We start from the raw sequence: 21,760 nt of genomic DNA on the forward strand, positions 1-21,760 counted from the left end.
TTGCATGCATATTTAAATAACAATCAGAGATTATTTTGGCAGGAGCTAAATGAGTTGAATAACTAGTAATTTTTTTTGGATGTATTATGCTATTCAACATTTTTGTCAATGACCTGGATCAAAGCATAGATGACACGTACATTAAAACTGAAAATTATAGAAACATGATAAGGGAAATAATCATTAGATGACAGAATAGTGAACATTACCATTCATCCATCAGAAAACAAACTACTGTGAGACTTTAGCTGCAGGATTATGTTCAGTATTTATTTAGTATATTAAAACAAGTACCTTGTTTTACGAGGAAACATGAAAAAGAAGCTAGTGATCGAGAGTGCTAAAGGAAGAGTTGAATTCATGACATATAAGGAACAATTGAAGGTAATGGGTATGCTTTATCTGGAGGAGAGAAGACTCAGTGGCACATTATAGTGGCCCCAAAGTATTTGCTGTATCATGAAGAAGAAAAACTAGACTTGATCTAAAAAGGCAGAACTAGGAGAAATGGATTAGAGCTTTAATGAAATAAATCTAGGCATACTGTCACAAGAAAACAAAAGCAAAAACAACTTCCCAAAAGTTAGCGTTGTTTTGGAATGGAATATATTGCCTAAAGAGGTGGTTGGTTCCCCTTGGCTAGCCATCTTTAAGCAAAGAAAGGACCATCATTTGCTGCGTATTGGAGTGAGTATTCAATTTGTGTAAGATTTGAACTAGAAGATTGAAAAGGTATTTTCCAACTCTTAAGAATTGTGATTCTGAGAGAATATTGTTATTTCTAAACTTTTTTGAACGAAATGAAACTTAGATTAGGCTTGAGAGGGAGGTCAGTATTTAGAGGCATAAACAGAATTCAAGAGAAAAATAGATATAAGCAGAACATCATTTCAGAAAGATATGGGGGTGGATTTGTATGTATTGTATTTCAGGGGAAAATGTATAAACAACTTAGTTCAGCTGCAGATTCTGTAGGGGAGTCACAGGAAACAGGAGACACATAAAAATAGGATAGATTTTTGCCAATCAATACATTTTGGTGAATCAATTTCATAAAAGTGAAAAAGATTGGAAAAGCCAGAAACTCCCTGTGAGTTCTCAGAGTCATTGAGTTGCACATGAGCTTCTTGGAATCCCATTTCCTGTTAGTAGCATCTTTGCTCCATTGACCCTTGTCTAACTAATCAGATTAACCCTTGTCATCTCTGACTTGGAATTTACTCATATTTCCCCCATGTCTTTTCTCCCAGTAAAGGGTCTACTGGATGTTGGCACTGTTAGGCAAACTATGGCATTCCTTCCAAATCCTTCCTCTCTTTTTTTCCCAGACTCAGGCCAAGAACACTTTATGTCTATTGTAGACAGTGGGAGGTGAGTTAAGCTGGGGGACTTTTAGATTTGAGAAGTGATTGCAAAAGGGAAAGGCAAATTAGATTTTTGGCTTTAGATGCCAAGTCTTATTAAAGAGAATAGCATTATCAGAGAAGGAAGATTAAATTGAAGTCAGGATGTTCAGAGTATTGTCTATTAATGGGAATATTTTATTAGCCCAATCAACCAATAACATTCAAGATAACGATAACTCTGGATATTGATTGTTCATTAACGTAAATGTCCTGAGTATACACTTCAGAATATACTTTAATCAATAAATCATTTAAAATATAAATGTAAATATAATATAAATTCAAAATATACAAGAACTGGTCTTGTGGTTTTACTAAGAGAAAAGGGAGCTTTATCCAATTTTTTTTTTGCTCAATTGTTTTTCTTTTGTTGTTTTTTCCATGTCTCATCTTAGAAATGCTTCAACACAGAGTTATTGAGAGGATCAAATAAGAAAACTTAGGTGGAAGATTTAAAGAATGAGAAATCTAGGAACTGTACACAGTAGAGGCAGGATAAGGGATGGAGATGAGACTAGTGATTTCATTTGTTTTAGGAACTTCTGGATGAGAAAAATCTAACAGGAAGTGTTAGCATCTTCTCTGAACTTATAGCCTATTTTTAAAAATTATTTTTAATTTAACAAGAATTTCTAAAACATAGATGATTGTGCATGACACTTCAAATCTACTATGCAATAATTGCTGTAAATTTCAAATGTATAATAAAATGATCATGAATTTTTCTTTCCCTCCCTCTCTCTCATTTTAGAGATGGCTAACATTAGACACAGATGGAACTCTCTCTCTCTGTATAAAATTATTTTGTACATACTTTTATTTATCAGTTCTCTCTTTGAATTCAGATCACATCTTGCTTCATTTGTTCTTTATAATTAATTCAGATATTTATGATTCACAACAAAGTTATTCCCTCAAAGTCATTCTTCAAGTTATATTGCTGTTACTGCATACAGTGTTATCTTGTTTCTTCCCATTTTGCTCTTTATTGTTTTGTGTCAGCATTCCCACTTTTCTTTCTTTTTTTAGAATTAGATTATTTAACTTATAATTGCTTTTTACTCTATCTTTCCCTGGCCCTTTATTAAATATTATGTTTATTGAATTGTAGTCTGAAAAGTAAGCATTTATTATTTCTGCCTTTCTGTATTTGACTGTGAAATTTTTATGACCTAATATATGGTCCATGTACTACCCCAAAAAAAGTGTATTCCTTTGTGCCCTATTCAATTTTCTCCAGAGATCTATCATATCTATATTTTCTAGGATCCTATTAATGTCCCTAGTTTCTTTCTTGCTTATTTTGTGGTTATATTTGTATGATTCTGATAGGGGAAGGTTGAGATACCCCACTAGAATAGTTTTGCTATCTATTTCTTCCTGGAAAACTAGTTTAAAATCTTTTCTAGGAATTTGCCTGCTCTACCACTTAGTGCTTACAACTTTAGTATCATTATTACTTCATTGTTTACAGTACTCTTTATCAAGAAGTACTTTCCCTCCTTATCTCTTTTAATAAGATCTACTTTTATTTTTGCTTTATCTGAGATCAGAATAGCTATCCTTGCTTTTTAAAAAATTTTAGCTGAAGCATCTTCTATGTGCCTAGAATGATGTTAAGCATTGGGGAGGATTGTTGTTTGTCCTTTGTTTTTAAAGCCAACAAATGACATCACAAAGTCGGGGTAAAATAATAGATGATGGATTATGACTTAATTTGCACATCCATTAGATTTAGGTGAGACAGAATTACTCAAAGCATCTCCTTCTTTCAGATTTTTGTGACAGAACAAAAGTCAAGATGATTGGAGATCATGGGATATGGTAGATTCCCTGAACATCTTCAGTGTCTGATCGAGATCAAAGAATTACACAGTGACTGCTATAACCATAAATTGTTCTCATGCTCCCATTACGTTGGGAAAAGTTTTCACCTGGTTGGAATGGATATCCCCATAATTGCTGGAGAGGTTTGAGGCCTGTCAGTTACCCTCAATCTCATTTAGTACATTTGCTTAAACAGTTTCACCTGGAGTATGGCTGTTTGCATATAAACCCCAAATAAATTGTAATCTCCTTGAGGGCAGAGATTTTCTTTGTTTGTATTATGTGGGTGTTCCTCATTATGTGGGTGTTCACTGAGGACTGACACCTTTTATGTGAGGGCTTGATGAAACCTTTATAGGGCTACTTATCCCCCTTTGGTGTCCATCTATCATTTCACCTGTGGTTCCCAAAACTGTAGTATGTGCTAAAGTACTATATAGTACTAAATATTGTCATTTAATTCTACAAGCCATCTTACCTTTTTTTGTGTTATATATATTCATATGTGTATATGTACAAATACATGTTTCAATAGATAGTAAGAAGCTGGAATGTAGAGAGTCTTTTATTAATATATTTGCATTTTAGTGTCTAGTATAGTTCCTGACACAGACTATCTGTTCTTATTAAATTCTTGTTAATAGATTGACCAAGGTTATTTAATTCAGAGTATCTATTGAATTCTAGAAATCATAATAACTGCTAAATTCCTGGAATTCTGGGATTTATATTTCAGAGAGACAATCAGATCTTTTAAACCTGAGAAATATTTTGGATTATCATGATCTTTGATATGGAAAGTGGGAATTTCTTGGGAATTTCTAGAGATTCACATAGCCTGAGAGAGAGAGGGAATTAGAAGTGTTGAGAACTGAAAGAGCTAAGTATTAGCAACAGTGTGGAAGAAGGGGGGCTCTGGTCCTGTTTTGGATTTAATGAACCAGCATGTAAAAAATTCATGGCACAGAAACAACAAATAAAATGAGCAATTGAAAAGATCACTTAGCTTTGGCAGAGGAGACAGAGATCAAGGTGAGCTTAAAGGTGCCTTTAGGCATCTAGAGACAGAACTCAGACTAATGTTTCCAGTCAAGCTTACCTTTTCAATGATTAAAGGGTTATTCTTTCCAATTTCCAATCTCTTCCAGTTCAGTAGTAGGAACAGTAATATATTCTACTAGGTTTTATTTAGACATTTCCTGTATCTGGATTCTGCCTTAAATAGAAAGAAATAAAAAAAAAAATAGCCAGAAAGTCACATAATATAATTAGAGTATGGAACAAAGTTTCTAGGCTATTCGTGGCAATTATTTAACTGGAGGATCCAAGTTACTATAGTTATGAGAATAGAAAGATAGGTGATAGATAGATGATAGGAATATATTGATCTATATTGATTATTTATTATTTATGTTATATATTATATTTATGCATATATATGTATTGGTATATTTATCTTTACTTGATGCAAACTTTGTATATAGAAGATCCCAAGGATCATTACTTTATTCCCAAGCTAAAAGAAAAGTGATTTTTATATAATTTTATAACAGTGTATTTGAATAAATCTCCAGATAAGAGAGAGGCAGAAAAGAGAAGGCAATGGCCTTAAAAATAATACCCTAAACCACATTCCCAAAAACAAATCCTGAAATGGATTCAATTATTTTTATTCTTTCAAAAAAGGGAGAAAAAAGTATTAAATACTGACCAGCCAATCTTAATCTCCACCATAAAAATCAATATATTGTAATAGAATGGATCTAGCTGATTTCCCCTATATGTTGCTATTTTAAATAAAGTTAAACTTCCTATAGGCACACATGATTACTTTCTGGGTCATGGGAAACGGAATCAGAGAAGTTAGAAAGTAGAGGTCGTTAGTGTATAATTTCTCAAATTATTTTGGCCTTGGAGAAAGGGATAAGACTAAGATGGGCAGCTATCTCCAGAGAGCTATAAGTTTATTGATAATGCACCAAGCATTGTTCTTTTGATCTATTTTTTTTAGCTTCAACAAAGAAGTGCGAATTATATTAACAATTACATATTATTGATGCTTTATTTACATCTAATAGAAGTTTTTTGACCTTTGAAAATGAACTATTACCTTTGCTTTTAATGTTGTGACTAATAAAATACACACTGTCTTAAAGGATCTACTAAGTTTCTTCTGATTTATCTCTGTTACATATTTTCTGAATCAGTGGATACTTATACTTCATCTGAGACACTTACAAAAGTTAAGGACTTTCCAAAGGAGTCCTTGTACTTTAAAATTTAGGAACATGACTGTCCTAGGGCAATCTCCTTATGAAACTGAGAATTAGAGGACTTACATGACTAAGTCACAAGGGTAGACAGTATTAGTTCCCACTCTCTGAAGTCATGAAGTTCAGGACAAAATGCCTTTGCTCAGGTTAGAGAAAATGTGAATTTATTTATGTCCTTAATAGTGATTAGATGTTCAGTTAAAAGACAATGAGACTTCAGTGTTTGCTTATTCCATTATTTGAATGCAGGATATTAAATATGATAAATTATATTTCATTCCTCACCCTTTCCCATGATGTCCAAAGTTATTTCCTTCAATAATCCCCACATAGCGAGTGCCATTCAGTCACCTTTCATCTATAGGTTATGCTTGTATTGAGGTTTAAAGAAGAAAAAATAATAATGAAAGAAGTTTCTTCACTAAAGGAGTTTACAGTGGAAACTGTAAAATAAAAGAATATATTTCATTTCCTCATTCCATCTTCCTTTCCATAATGGATATTTTCTAAAATAATGTGAGTGTAGAACTAATTAATATGCTTTCCAAAGCTATAAATGTTCTGCAAAGCCATAATCTGCCTCCTGCCTGTCTGGCTAGTCACCTTAATTCTCCTCACCCCATCTTACACTTCAGTTTATTTTTCAAAGAAATCATTATATGGATGCTTTGCTTTAAGGAATATAAATTTTGATCACCAAAATTTCTTAAGATATTTGGAGTTTATGAGAGAGATTTTTTTCTTAAGGACCATGTCTTAAACACAAATCACTCTGGCTCTCATTTATTGGCCAAAAATGGGTGCCACCTCAGTGGTCACTTGATCACTGTTTGATTCTGGATGGTTCGGAGTATAAATAGCAATTGTTTCTATTTAAAAAAATTAATTAGGTAAAAGAGGTCATTCTTTACCTCATTTCTTACCTACCTTTAATCACAGAATGGACACTGCTTCAGTCAAACTGAGTCCTGGGAAAGACCTTAACTAAAAAAAAGACAGTTTCTCCCATTGCATCTAGAACTATTTCTCGTCATCCTGATCTATATCTTTCTGCTAGAACCAGATGCTCTGGAGGAATGAATACGACTAGTGACATTGCACAATCCTCCTTCACTTAAAATCCAATCGAAATTCATGGTATTACCTTCCTCCTGCCATAGAACTCTTACAGAATAAATGATAAACAATAATATCTTCTAAATCTAGTCATTTTCACCAGATGTCTAACTTTCCTGAAATTTTCTCCCTCCTCATATTTGCCTCCTAAATTTCAAGTTCTAGGTAAAATTTTACCTTCTAGAGGAAGCTTCCCAATTTCCCTTAAGTCTAATGCCTTCCTCTGTTGACTATTTCCAATTTCTCTTGAATTTATTTTATTTGTACATAGTTCTTTGCATATCATCAACATTAGCCTATATATAAATTGAGACTAGGAAACTGTCCTTTATCTTTCTTTGTATTTCAGTGCTCAGTACAGTCAGTGCCACAGAGTGGGTGCTACATTTAATAAATGTGTATAGGGTTCCTATCCCTTATATCTCAAGTCAAGTACAAACTTGTGGTCAAGTATTTTGTTGCTTAGCAGAGGGTAACTAGGCTAGGATTTCAGCCCAGAAATGCTAATTCAAAATTCAATTCTCTTTCCATGGAATTACATTACATTTTTTTTTCTTTTTGTATTCCAAAAGCTTGTTTTTTTCACTCTTCTTAGTATAGGTTCAGGGGTCATAAATGGAACTAATGGAAGAAAACAGATTCACATCATAGAGAGAAAAGTTGACATCAATTAATCAAAAGGATTGGTTTGCTAGTTTTATTTTTTTCCTCTAAGCTAAACATATCTAGTTTCTCCAACTTATTCTGATTTTGAAATGGTTTCCAGTCCCTTTGATAACTTGATTGTCCCCTTTACAACATAGTCCAGCTTCTCTATTCCTCTTCTTAAGGAAAACTCTTGTATTGAATGTCAAAACATTTTTATGCATGATTTTTGACAAAGAATCCTAGAAACTTAAAGTAAACAGGATATTGATTATTACTTAATGGAAGCTTTTTATTTTTATCTTTTCCTTTTACATGAGGTAACCAAGGCTTAGGAAGGGGACATGGTATGTACAAAATTATTTCATTAAGTAGAGTTAAAAGACAGAGTCAAGTTTTTTTTTTAAGTTCTTCCTTTTTTATTTTTTGCTACATTAATGCTAAATTTACATTCTCATTTTCTTTATATTTGCCATATTTCTAGGGTACAAAATTGGAGAAATCACCATATAATTGCTATTACTGAATCTTATACCATAAAACTGAAATGACATTTGAAGTTATTGAGAGCTATTTTTCCCCTTTCCTTTTAAGGCATTACACAGTGTTGATTCAGGAAGTGTCTGCCTCCATCAGGAATAGACTCAGTTGGCACTGGTTTATGTAGGTCATCTGTTTAGTGGGTTGTGAATAACAGTTAATAATAACAGCCTCCATCTCAGAAATGGTGTGAAAAATATCTAATTAAAGAATATTATGTTGAAAAAGTAATGTCAAGTTTAGGAAAGGTGTTAGTCTTAGGTAATCTTAAATTTGGACAGGCATGAAAGCTTGATCACCTAGCATTCATTTATGGGAAAACAGAAATCTTTTCATTGCTCTTTCTGTTCACTTGGATAAATTCATTCTTTGGATGTAGTTTTATGGACATCAGAATTATTTCTCTTTTCAGTTTGCAGTGATTGTCATTCAAATAATTGTAAAGGAGCAATCTCCATCACTTCTCTCCCTTTGCTCTTCCTACCTAAAGTTGTCATATCCGCATAGAGACAAACATTGGAGGAATTGTCAAAGAACAAAACAGAACAAATTAGTTATTCACATTGGCTAGAACATTCAGATTTTGAAAAAGGTTTTTATATTCTGATGAACATTAGGAATTTAATAGGAATGAGTTTAAAATTGTTCTCTTGGATGCAAAAGTAAACTTCACAAGTACAAAATTGGAGCTGTTTTGATAGAGGATTTGATAATTTGGAGAAACTCCAGAAAAAAGCCAATCAAGATGGTTGATGGTTTATTGTGAAGGGTTAAAGCCACTTAAGTTTAGCCTGAATAAAAAAAAAGTACCTAGCATAGTGCTAAGTATACAACAAGCACATACAAAGTTCTATGTGTTATTGATTAATTGAAAAAAAGAGACTTGGACGGTATGTGTAGAATGGTCAAGCATTTGAAGAGCTGGCACAAGCAAAAGGGATAAGTTATGACTGTAGAAGATTAAGAACAAAGGCTTCTTCTGGTGATAAGAATTTCAATCACTTTACAACTTAGTCAATGGTCTATGTGTGTCACCATAGTTAAATAATCATACTCTCTCCTCACAAGGGACCATCTTGTTGATAAAAATCTCTGAATTTAGTTAAGCTATTATTCAGAAAACAGACTTACAAGCTACTATCACATAACATTTAAAAATGTAAATAGAATTTTATTTTTTCTAATTACATATAAAGGTAGTTTTCAATATTACTTTTTAAAAATATTTTGAGTTCCACATCCTTTGCTCCATCCTTGCCCTCCCTCTTCTTCAATATGGCAAACAATCTCCTATATGTTAGACATGTGCAGCCATATTAAGCTTATTTCCACATTAGTCACTACATGACAATCTGAAGCTTTCCAGCTTCAGCACTTGCTTCCAGTGCTCCATGATCACTATTCTAATCATAACATCTAGTCATCTTCCATTATTTTCTTTTTTTCTGACTCTATTTATATGGCAGAATGGTCAATGTGCCAGACTTGCTTGATATAAGCATTCTAGTTTGTGTAAGGACAAGACTTGAGAACAATAAAAAATAACTTACTTAAAAAAATCAAACACCAGCTATTTTAGAATCTCAAACTTAGATGTTTTATTTAATAGTTATCAGATACCTCTCTCTTCTCTTTATTTATTTAGTACCTCTTATTTTGAGTTTTTTATGACTTATACTAGTGACAGGTATAATAAGATTATCCGTTTGGAAGGGATCAAAGAAACCTTCCCAATATATAATCCCCTTATTTTACATTTAAGGAAACAAAGTACCAGAGAAGATAAATTATTTGCCAAGATTACACAGGGAGTCAACAAAAAACATATAATTTTACTATAGGATCTGGGAAATAAAAAAGAAGACATGAGTCCTAATTTCTTGATACTTAACAATCACTTGAAGTGAGCTGAAGCAAATGAATCCAAATAATATAATGTATAAAAAGTCCTGTCTGTGGTATTGTCTCAATTTTAATGTCTTTTTTCTATTTTATTTTGAGATCTCTAACTGGTTAGCCCAGATAATTAACTGACTTCTGATGCTTTTGACTTTATCTTATTCTTTGGTACTTTTTCCCCCCTTACTGACAACCATTTGCTTTCCTAGGTTATTACCTCCTGTTTTCAATTTACCCTTTAGCTTTCTGATATGTTCTGGGCCTTGCTTACTTCTAAACCTGGGTCTTACCTTTGGTTTCCAATCTCACTTGTTTTAGTTTTCTAGTTTCTGGCTTTTCATTCTGCTTCCATGATCTCTTGCTATTTATCCAGTCAACATTTATTGAGCACATAGCTCATATGGCAGTGTGCTAAATCCCAAAGGAGACACAAACATGAGGAAGGCATAGTTCATACTCTCTAGGAGCTGATCATCCCATGGGGAATCTGTAAGTAGACACAAGGCCATCCCTAGACAAAATTACAAAGTAGGAATTGAAAGACTCATATTCTTTCTTTCAGTGCACCTCTCTTCAAAAACCTAATGTCAGCTACACCCCATTAACTAAGAGCTCTACCTACAGTCAGAGTAGAAAGTCCCAATAGCATGAATACACTATAGATGTGTATAGATCCTTCACATGCCTTTGAAAAGCCATAACCTATGAAGAAAATGTAATATTTACTCATTTCCATATTTAGAATTTAAGATTCAGACAGATTTTATGTCTATTTTCTTTAAGATAACAATAAAACACATTTTAAAAATTACAAGTTTAAAAACATAAAATACAAACATTTCCATGTATATAGAATAAAAAGGTTTGTGCTTGAATCCCCAATTCTCTATTTTATAGACTGCTCATATACTTTGTATGAAATTTAACATAAAAGTGGCAATATTACCATGATTCTCTTTTTCACTTATGAATTTTCTTTTTTTTCCTACGGACTAAAAATAAATCTTTCTTGTTCATTCTTTTTCCATTTTTTCTTTCATAATTGTTAATATTTTCTTATTCCACTCTCATAACTTTTCTGAATCCTGCCCTTCCCCAAAAGTCCTCAATTGTAACAAATACCTATAATTATTTGTACATTTGTTATATAGTATAATGAGATATCACTAATTTTTCATTGCCAAGAAAGGGAATAAATACATCTCTTCCCAGTAGGCATTTTTTTGATCCAGTTAACTGAATTTCTAGCCATTTTACAAATAAAAACTCTCCTCTCTGGACATTTTCTCTGTACCCCATTATCTGGAGTGCTCTCCTTCCTATGTGCCAACTACTGACCTCTGTGGCTTCCCTTAAGTCTACTTTAATCTACTAAACTAATTAAATCCGCACTTAACTAATTAACTAACTAAATAACTAAAATCCCACCTTCTTTGAGCAATGAATAATATGATTATTGATAATCACCAACTATGTTGTACTTTAATATTTACAAAGAATTTTATAAATATTATTAAATTTGATCCAAAAATGCTGGGAAATAAGGATTATTATTCTCTCCATCTTACAGATCAAGAAACTGGGTTAGATCGAGGTAGGGTGACTTGTTCAGGCTCACAGAATTAGTAACTGAGGCCAAATTTGAACTTAGAATTTTCTGACTTCAGTTTTAATATTCTGTCTTTGTTCCACTTAGCTGTATTACAATGAAAGTATCTCAATTAAACTATGTAGTAGTTTTTTTATTATTTGATCCTTTCAACAATCTCACATTGTAGCCAGAGCAAGTTCAATTATCAGTGCAAAGCCTTTATACTTTCATTACGTGAATGCACTGTCAATCAATCAATCATAGATGTAAAAATCCTCTGAATTAGGGTGATATGTGATTCTTGTATTCAAATCACTTTGGGATATGTAAAGAATTTTGTTGATGTTCAAGAGTTGGTTATAAAACAGCAAACAATTTGAGGAAGATTTCACTACTTAAAATTAAGCAAATATAGATTTCAAGTAAAATATTTGAGCAAGAAGTATTTGGGAGCAGAGAGACCTTGTCTTCTGTCTTGACCATGGTCAGACTTTTAGTGAAACAAACTTTTTTGATGAAAGGCGAGACTTGTCATTCAGATAATTTAGAATTACCCAGTTTTCAATTGGTGCCCTAGAAGTCTTTCCAGATTAGTTGATAGTAATGTCTATGTAGAGACAAGAATGAACTGGATGTAAGCTCTACATAAAGAATATATAGTTTCTGAGGGAGAAAATATGTCGTTTCCAAAAGGAATTATAGAATTACAGAAAAGGACTTCCAGCAACCATGAGTTCTGATTTACTTTTTGCTAGAAGTGCTTGCTTAACTATAATCCAATCTTTGCTAGATTCTATATTATTTCATAAATATTACAACTGTTTTTAAGGGGCTGAGAAAAGAGGGTTGTTTTCTAGAAGTTATTTATTTTTATTGTACTATTTTCAAAAACTATTCAAAGCTATTTCATTAAATTTATTCTTAACTGGTAATCTTGATGGAAAAACACACTGGTTCGGGCCTAAGTCAGTGCCATTAAAAAGGCACTTTCAGGGGGTAATGGGTAATTTAAAACTATAAAACAGAAATGTTGCTTTGTTCCTGGATGCTGGTCTTGTATACAAGAGCAGGAATAGGGACAAGTCCATTCAGAGTGATATAAGGTAAATCTCTCATAGGGGAAAAACTTGAGGGGAGAAAATTGGTATTCAGAAAAGGTAAATTACTTAGACAAGCTCATATAGCAAATAACTATCATAGTTAAGACTAACTTAGATTCTTTTGTCTCAGTCTAGTATAATTTATATTATAAAATTAGGGTTTTTTCCCATAGAATAATTCTAAGATGTATTCCTTTAGGATGATTTGGGCATACAAAACCAGAGAGACACACAAACATCTAGAAAGATAATACTTAAGTTTGTCTATTATGTGATTATACAGAAAGCATAACTTGATTGCAGAAAATTCCAAAGAGAAGAATAAGAATAATTAGTTATTTTGGGGACTCTCTAATTTAGGTAAGGAAATTAATTTTATTATTGTAAAAACCCTTTTTGTGGTAACAAGGAACAGGAAACTGAGTGGATGCCCATCAGCTGGGGAATGGCTGAAAAAGTTATGGTATGGGAATGTTATGGGATATTATTGTTTTATAAGAAATAGTTAGCAGGATGATTGCAGAAAGATCTGGAGAGACTTAAATGAACTGATACTGAGTGAAGTGAGTAAAACCAAGAGACTTATGATGGAGAGAGACATCTGCATTTAGAAAGAGAATTGTGGGGACTGAATGTAGAACACAATATTTTTTCCACTTTTTGTTGTTGTTTGCTTGCTTTTTGTTTTCTTTCTCATTTTTTACCTTTTTGATCTGATTTTTCTTGTGCAGCATACTAAATCTGGAAATATGTGCAGAAGAATTGTACATTTTTGACTTATATTAGATTATTTGCTGCCTATGGAGAGGGGAAAGGGGAAAGAGGGAGAGAAATATAGAACTCAAGGTTTTGCAAGAGTGAATGTTGAAAATTATCTTTGCATGTATTTTGAAAATAAATGACTATTATTTAAAAATTAATTTTATGCTGTTCAGTGAAGAAAAGGCTACAGAAATATATAATCACCTACAGAGAATTGGAAATCATGAAGAACAAGGAAAGAGAAGAGAAATTTAGTGTAGTATAAAGCAAACTGAAGAAAAATTAAGGTCATCATATTGAATGAATGTCAAGATCTTGGGTGGCAAGCATCTTACCTAAAGCAAAGGACTGAATGGGGACCATTATTCCAGAAAAAAAGAAAAAAAAAAACTTCTCCAAAGATATACTATGAGAGTTAGACAATTGTAGATTTAGGTCATCATTTTCTAATTACTGAGTTAACTGTTGATAAGCATGATTTTTGTTAATCTCTTAAAAATATAGTTGTTACTGTCTTGACCTTCCTGCTCATAATCGGGAGTTAAATTAATGGTAAATTTAGTTAGTAAGAGGATATGATTTGAAGGATAACCTCACATCTAAAGAGTACGACATGGAGAACTATGTCAGGTAGAAAGGGAAAAAAAGATCTTAAGATGACACTGATATTAAATCAAATTAGCAATAGCATATATTCATTATTCCCTCAGGAAAAAATAGAATAGCAGTATATTACAGTGGAAGTGATTGGAAGTGGAATTATGAGAAATCTGTGTTCAAATCACTGCTCAGATCCTTACAATTTGTTTGACTTTATGAAAGTCATTTAAAATCTCTCAGTCTCAGTTTCTTCATCTCTGAAATGAGGACAAGAAGTCTCAGGAAACCAGTACCTCAGGGAACACCCACATTAAATAGTTGTGACCGGAATGAATCTTTATTAAAGGAAATTGAAAAGAAGCAGTCAGATCAGCAACAAGAGACACGAGGGAGTAGTATCATGATAATCAAGAGGAAAATATCTAGGAGAAATGTGTGGTTGGTTGTTGGCATGCTGGAATGGGTTAATAAATTATAGCAAATTTATTAAGCTCCAACTGTGTACATTGAGGTTACAAAGAAATGCAAAACCATGGCATTACTTTCAAGGAACTCACAGTTTACTGGAAAAGATCACATATAAACAACTATGAATATACAAAATATAACCAATGCAAATAGAAGGTAATCTTAGATGTAAAGAACCTAGTATGAGGAAGTGGTTGGGTCATCATAAAAGAGATCTTTTGACAGAAGATGTGACTTGTATTGAGCTTTGAAAAAAGTCAGAAAAAATGGATGGTAGGGATAAGGAGTAAGAGGATTCCAGGCACAAAAGATAGTCAATAAAAAAAGAGAAAGAAAATTTTTGCATGTGAAATATTTATCACTAGATCCACTATCACTAGATCTCATTGGTTTTATTTAAAAGGAAATGATTAGGGTGGACATTGGTATACAAAATGAGTCATAAGAATTGCACATGTTTAACCTATATCAGATTGCTTGCCACGTTGGGGAGAGGGAAGGTGGAAGAGGGAGGAAGAAAAATTTGGAATGCAAAGTTTTGCTAAGGTAAATGTTGAACACTATTTCTGCATATATTTGGGAAAAATAAAATAATATTGGGAATAAAAGGCTTATAATAGTTGGTGTGCAATTTGTTACCACTGATGGCCATAGAATTTATGGTACCGATATACTTTAATGTTATAGGGAATAGATTTAGTCATAGTTCCTGGGACTGATTTAGACTGTCTCAGCTGGAGGGAGTCTTAGAAAACACATCTTTTCTTCTCCAAGTACCTTTTGAACAGAAAACTGAAGTTCCCAGTCATTCATAGAATTAGCCCTATTTCCTAGATGATTAACACAAGAGAATAGACAAGTGTTCATCGTATGTGGCAATTAAAAGATTTGAATGACTATGAAGAGGATGATTCATTTAAATTATCAGGCAATCCCTGGTTTCAAGAGATTTAAAATGACTGGAAAGAGAGAAAGGAAGACAATGGTTATGTGGAACTTATTGGCCATAAAGAAAATAGAAAAAACAGATTTGAAAATGTTAGAGACAAATAAAGGAATTTCAGAGATGTAGGAGGTGTAGGCATTCTTATATCCATCTGAGAAAAAGCCAGTAGATGGAAAACAATTAAAGGTTAGAGAGAAGATGAATGGGCATGAGAGTATTCCCTGGAGGAAACAAAAAGATGAATTTGTGTTCAATGTCCAAGATTTAATTTTTGCCTTAGTGAAAAGAGTATGAAGCAAGTTCACATTGGGAATTATCATAAGTGGCTACTTCCTTTATTTTCTCTAAATTAATCTATTAATCACACATGTAAAGATTCAGATCATCTTTAAATTTATTGGCATCTTTAACATATAGTATCTCTTGGAACAAGTTCTACATGCTTAGTCTTCACTATATATGTCATTTTGGCCTTCTCTTTGTCTGAAAACAATTTCCTCTAATTTCCATTGATTACTTCTGGTGAACAAGTCTATATGTCTCTTTGATTCTATCTCTCTTCCTCTCTATTTGTCTCTGTCTCTCAGTCTTTGTCTCTTTGTTTGTCTCTGTTACTGTCTCTCTGCCTCTGATTCCATCTGTCTGTCTCTGTCTCTTCCTATCTCTCTTTCTCTGTGTCTCTTAGTAAATTTCTCATTCTTTTTTTGGAAATATGAAATTCCTTCAATTATCTATCACTTTAACATGAATATTCTTTGGGTTGTGCTTTATTTCTCTTGATTATGGGATATCACACTATTAAACAATGGGACTGTAATGTCTTCCAAAGGTCCAAGGAGAAATCGTGGGTATTACCGGCTTAGCATGTTACTTAGGAGAAAAAGTGCAAGGGATTCTTCATTAAGGATTTCAGCCGAGAGATGTTTGAATGAAGAAAATAAAAACGACAGACAAAGAATGTAGTAAGAAGGGGGAGCCACTGGATAGATGGTGTACAGTAATATCATTCCCAAAATATCAAGAGATCAACAGGAAAGTCCCTAGCACATTGAGCAAACATCAAATAGAGATGCAACTCCAGGAGCAGATATATATATATATTTATATATATATATATATATATATACATATACATATATATATATATATTCATATATATTCACATGTTCTTATCCACAATTCTATAAAAATATTATATATATATAATATTTTTATAGAATTGTGGATGATAAGAACATATGAATTTACATCATTGGGATGGAGTGACCAAATGAATAGGAACCATAATTCAATTTATAGTAGGCATTGAAGATCAATTCTTTTTGGGCAAAGAGATTTTATCACTATCAGATTTCATGGGCCTATAGGAAACATAGGAACTAAATATGTCTTAAAGGATTAACAATGTTTGTTTCTCCTCATGCCGTTGGGGAGACTACAAGAAGCAGGGTATAGAAGTAATAATGGTAGTAGTAGCAAAATTAATAAGAAACTAGCATTTATATAAAGTCTTCTCTATATCATGCACTGTGGTATATACTTTACAAATATTATTCCACTTGATCTCAAGCTGAAATTTGAGAAATTTAATCTGGTGATTCCAGAGAAAAGTTAATTCCAGAAGGGAAAAGTTTTTGATGAAGTTGCTAACATGGCTCTTGAAAAAAGCTGCCTCCACTGGTTTAGCCATTTCTACCTCTGCCTATAATAGCTTTGAGAAAGAATAAATCCAAAGTAATGATTTGTAGAATATTTTTCCCCAAAATTTGAAAAGAGATAAGGAATGGATATTCTGTATAAATATTAAGATTTCTTTTTCTAGGTTAGGAGCTTAGTAGTGATATATAAGAGAGTATTTGTGTTTTAAAATATTTTGCATAGATTTCCCAAAGTAAAAAACGAGTCAGCATTCTGAGGACTGAAGATGAAGAGGAGTGACTTTTCTTTCCTTTGTGTGGTACTCCATAAGTTGAATTATTAAATCTAATACAAACTTCATGGAGACAGATTCACAAAGACAAAAGCACTATCTTATACTTTCTGATCTTTTCATACTCAAGAGAGCTTGTATTTTAAACATTTCCATAAATAATAGCAACTTCACTCCTTGTGGTTTATTTTAGTTGTTTTCTGTTCCTTGTCATATGATTTTTAGAACACACGAATTACACAAAATTGAGCTATCTAACATATTTTATTTCTGTATTTTTAGTATCATTTAGATATGTTTTATATCCATATCTCTACCTCCTACAGATCCAATTCCTTATAACAAAGTATTACTTAAGAACAAAAAGTAGATGAAAAAGAATATTGAAATAGACAAAACATCAAAAATATTGAAACTATTTGCAGTTACACATTGAATGCAACTAACTCTGGAAACGACTGGAAAAGCTGTTTTTTCACATCTCATATTTGGGCCCAATTCTCTGTAACATTTTGGAGGTTATTATTTTTCATTTATATTGTTGTTTGTATTTTTTTTCCTGGCTCAGTTTACTTCAAATTTACATCAGGTTACATGAGTTGGCGCTTCTATATTATATTGAAGATGGACCTTTTTGTGATCACCAGTGTCCATAGAATCTTGCCCTATCCTAGAAAGTCAAACCTACTAGACTTTATCTGCCCACACCAGAGATAATGTTTATAACCAGAGTGGAAAACAGTCACTTCTCTGAAGAGACAATAGTGTTTTTCTTTTGTGGACTCACTTTTTTGGCTGTTGTGATGGTTCTTTCAGTTTAAAATACATTCTCAATCTTACTCCTGTTTGATGGAACCCTAAGGCTTCATCTCTAAGTACCTGTTAGTTCAAAATCTACCACTAACCAGCTTCTTGATGATCTTGAATTTAGGGAAAAGTTTAAAAAATTATACTCTGATCTCACTTCTGTACTCTTCATAACCTATCCCCTTGAATCTTTCCAATCTTCCTTCTTTCATCTTTCTCCACTCACAACTATTATATGATCCAGAAAAAAAATTTCTTTGATATCCCTTGAACAAGATATTCCATTCCTCTACTCTAAGTATTTCCAGGTTTTGTTTTATAACTGGAAATTTGTCTATTCTCATCTCTTGTCTCCTGACTTCTTTAAAGTTTAGTTAATTGCCACCTTCAACATGAAGCCTTTCCAGATTCACCTCAATGTTAATGACTTCCCTCTATCAATTATCACTAATTTATCATACATATCTATATCTATATCATTTGACCATAGTCATGTGCATATTGTTTTCTCAGTTAAATTGTGATATCCTCAAGAGGGGTGTTTGTTTTTCTTAGTAACCTGGTGCCTGGAATGTAGTAGGTGCTTCATAAATGCTTGTTGACTGACTGACTGTTATGCACACAGCCTAAATATCTTGCTGCTGACTCTGATTAACCAATGTGGATTGTCAACTTTTCCAGTGCCCTTTGTTGTAAGACAATTACCCAAATATTGACCTTTGGTTTACATCAAATCCACAGAATCATTTCTATGTGATCTCCCTATTATAATCTCTAACATAACTATTCTGTTTTGCTTCCTTTCTTAATCATCTCACTCACAATACACATACACACACAGATACACATACACACACAGATGTATATAGACAGACAGAGAAGAATTAAGCTACTAGTTCTCAACAATCCTGTTCTGTTTGGAAAAGCTCTTTTCTTGACTCCTAGAGGTCTTACCTCCCCTCTAGCCTCAGTTGAAATATTATCTCCTATAAGAGGCCTTTACTATCCAAAAGCATGCCCATTAAAACAAATGGCTTTCATCCACCTGTTCCATGAGAGAAAGTCTTCACATATTTGTAAGTAGATATGCTTTAAACCCATTGACAGATTTGAGGACTATTGTTTACCTTCAACCTCAGTTAGTCTTTCTGCTGAGATGGTTTGCAAAGGGTGGTTACCACATATCCTGCCACTTCTTATAGCCACAGGTGAGAAATAGTGATAGACACCTAAGATGGATAAGCAGCCCTGAAAAATCACTCAGCAAGCCTTTACCCTGGAAGTGCTAGTCCTCCCTGAAGACCCCATCCAATTCACACACAAGTCAAGATATCATTCCATGGTATTATTGGTCTTTGAAAATGAAGGGTAAACAATAACACTCCAAAAGTATGGTCTCCTCATCTTGTCCCCATCAAATACTATCTTCTGTCTCTCTGTCCATCTCTCTCTGTGCATATCTTTCTCTTTCTCTGTCTCTGTTTCTCTCTGTCACTCTGTATGTCTTTGTGTGTCTTTGTATCTTTGTGTGTATCTTTTTATATCTCTTTCTTTCTTTGTCTCTCTCTGTCTCTGTGTCTGTTTCTATCTCTGTCTCTCTGTCTCTTTCTCTGTTTCTGTCTCTGTCTCTGTCTCTCTCTCTCTTTCTCTCTCTCTCTCTCTCTCTTTCTCTCTCTCTCAGATATAAACTCCTTGAGATTTGGGGCTATTTGAATTTTATCTTTGTGCCCCAAGTATCTAGAACTTAATGTGAAAATGATTGGACCATGGAGGTTACTCAGTCTTGTGTTCAGCATATCCAAATTCCCCCTCCTTCATAAAAACCAAACCAGTAGATTGAAGTAGAGAAACTACTAAAGTCTCTGGTCACATTGAGCTGATGTCATTAGCTTTTTGACTTTCAGTGACAGATTTCAGGGTGTGGATATTCCTCCCAGATGGCAGATGCCCAATTGTTTTTGTTCTGCAGCTGGAAAAGTGGACAGGCTTTTCTGCTCCCTGGTGTTCATTGATTCAACATCGGTCATGATGGATGAAACACAGGGCAAGAAGTCAGGTCATTTAATATCAGATTTGCAAGCTGGCTCCTGAAAACTCTTTCCTAGGTGACTTGTTTGAAAGTTTGGGAGAAAACTCCAGGGAGAGCAGTGATGGATGAAAGATGCACAGAGAGCAAGGTGATACTTTGTTCTCAAAAAAAGGAGAATGCAATTATTTGGTGGCTAGGACCCAAATCATTATACGCAGCAAATATTTATTAAGTAAAGGAAACTGTGCTAAACCCTGAGTTGTGAGGGGAAAAAGTGTGAGAGACAGTACATTGAATTTTTAAGTGAGTGATTCTACATAGGGACAATTTAATACAGGGACAAAATAGGTAGTTGTCCACATGCTGTGATTTAAACTCAATTAAGCTTGCATATATTTGTCAAATGCCTACTATGTGCCAAATGCTATACTAGGTGGTATAAAAAATATTATAACAAAGCAGTCTCTGTTCTCAAGTCTTATGTTCTTTGATAATGGAAAGTAGATATGTGTATTTTATAGAGCCAGTCTCAGAAAAGAGGGAAATAATGAAGTACCAATAAGCCCTTCTACCAAAGTAGGAAAGAAATAATAATATCAGTAAAAGAATTCTAGACAACAATTTCAGATGATTTTTGAAAAGTCAGTTCATGGAGTCATGGAAAGAACTTGGAAAAGGAAGTCAGCTCCTCAAGACATATGAAGAAGTCACAAGAAAATCAAAAATGGGGAGTTTAAGGAAACTTCTTGAATCTTAGAAAGTATCAGAATACACAGAAGCAAGAGCTAGTTAAAAAAAATCAGGGCTCAAAAATTTCTTGGGTAGATTGGGCAAAAAAAAATATCAAGACAATATTCCTAAGAAATCTCCCAGATGATATATTTCAAGAAGGGAAGTCTTGATCCTCTGTCTTCTTTTGCATTTACTTTTGGAAATCTGAGCTTATATGGAAAATTATTTTTACTTTAAGTTTGTTTTATATTTACAAGCAGTTTAATTGCAGGTCTTTTGCACAGTGAACTTAATGGAAACAAGGCAATTAATTAATGGGCTAGCATCTACAGAGTAGAGAGAACAAAATTATAATACTGATATGATTGTCTCTGACTGGGGATTGGGAGCTACAGGAGAAATAGGTAATTCCAAAGCATTTGATATCATTTTCAGGAAAAAATTTGGGAAGTCCACCTGAAAAAAGTAATCAGTAGTAGGATTAGGGGTGACAAATAAAGGCTATTGAAGAACTCTTGTTTATTTTGCATTATTCAGCTGCTATAAGAGGTAGTATATCCAGGGGTAATTTTTTTCCTCTTTTGGGAGATCCAGAAAGACACTAAGTCAGATCTGCAACTATTGTGAAAAAAATAGCTTCGGGATACTGACATCCTAAGAAGAATGAGACGTGTTCCCCCCTTCCCAAGAAAGTCACAGATTCTCTTTATATTGACTGATATCTTTTGGACTTTGATTCTTTAATGATCTGTATTACCATGCCCAGCCTTCCTTTGATATTCTATGCACCCTTTTGTTATTCTCACTTAGTTATGGAGGGGGTGAAGCTCAGTAAAGCCTATCTCTTAATACAACTGTACCCATGGTTGGATTGTCCTCTATGGCATGGCCTTCCCCTTCTGCTGCAATTGTTTCTGTCCTACAGGGATAAAAACAATCTTGGTAGGAGCTATGAAGAGCTCAAATTCGCTGACTTCAATATATCTTACTCAAGTTCTTCCCCATGATACACATCAACCAATGTAACTTTGAGAGAATTCAATCATCCAGAGATAGAGAAGGGCTACCCTCATGATATCTTCAGAAAAT

Source organism: Sarcophilus harrisii, chromosome 2, assembly GCF_902635505.1.
Source record: "Sarcophilus harrisii chromosome 2, mSarHar1.11, whole genome shotgun sequence".
Taxonomy (NCBI): domain Eukaryota; kingdom Metazoa; phylum Chordata; class Mammalia; order Dasyuromorphia; family Dasyuridae; genus Sarcophilus; species Sarcophilus harrisii.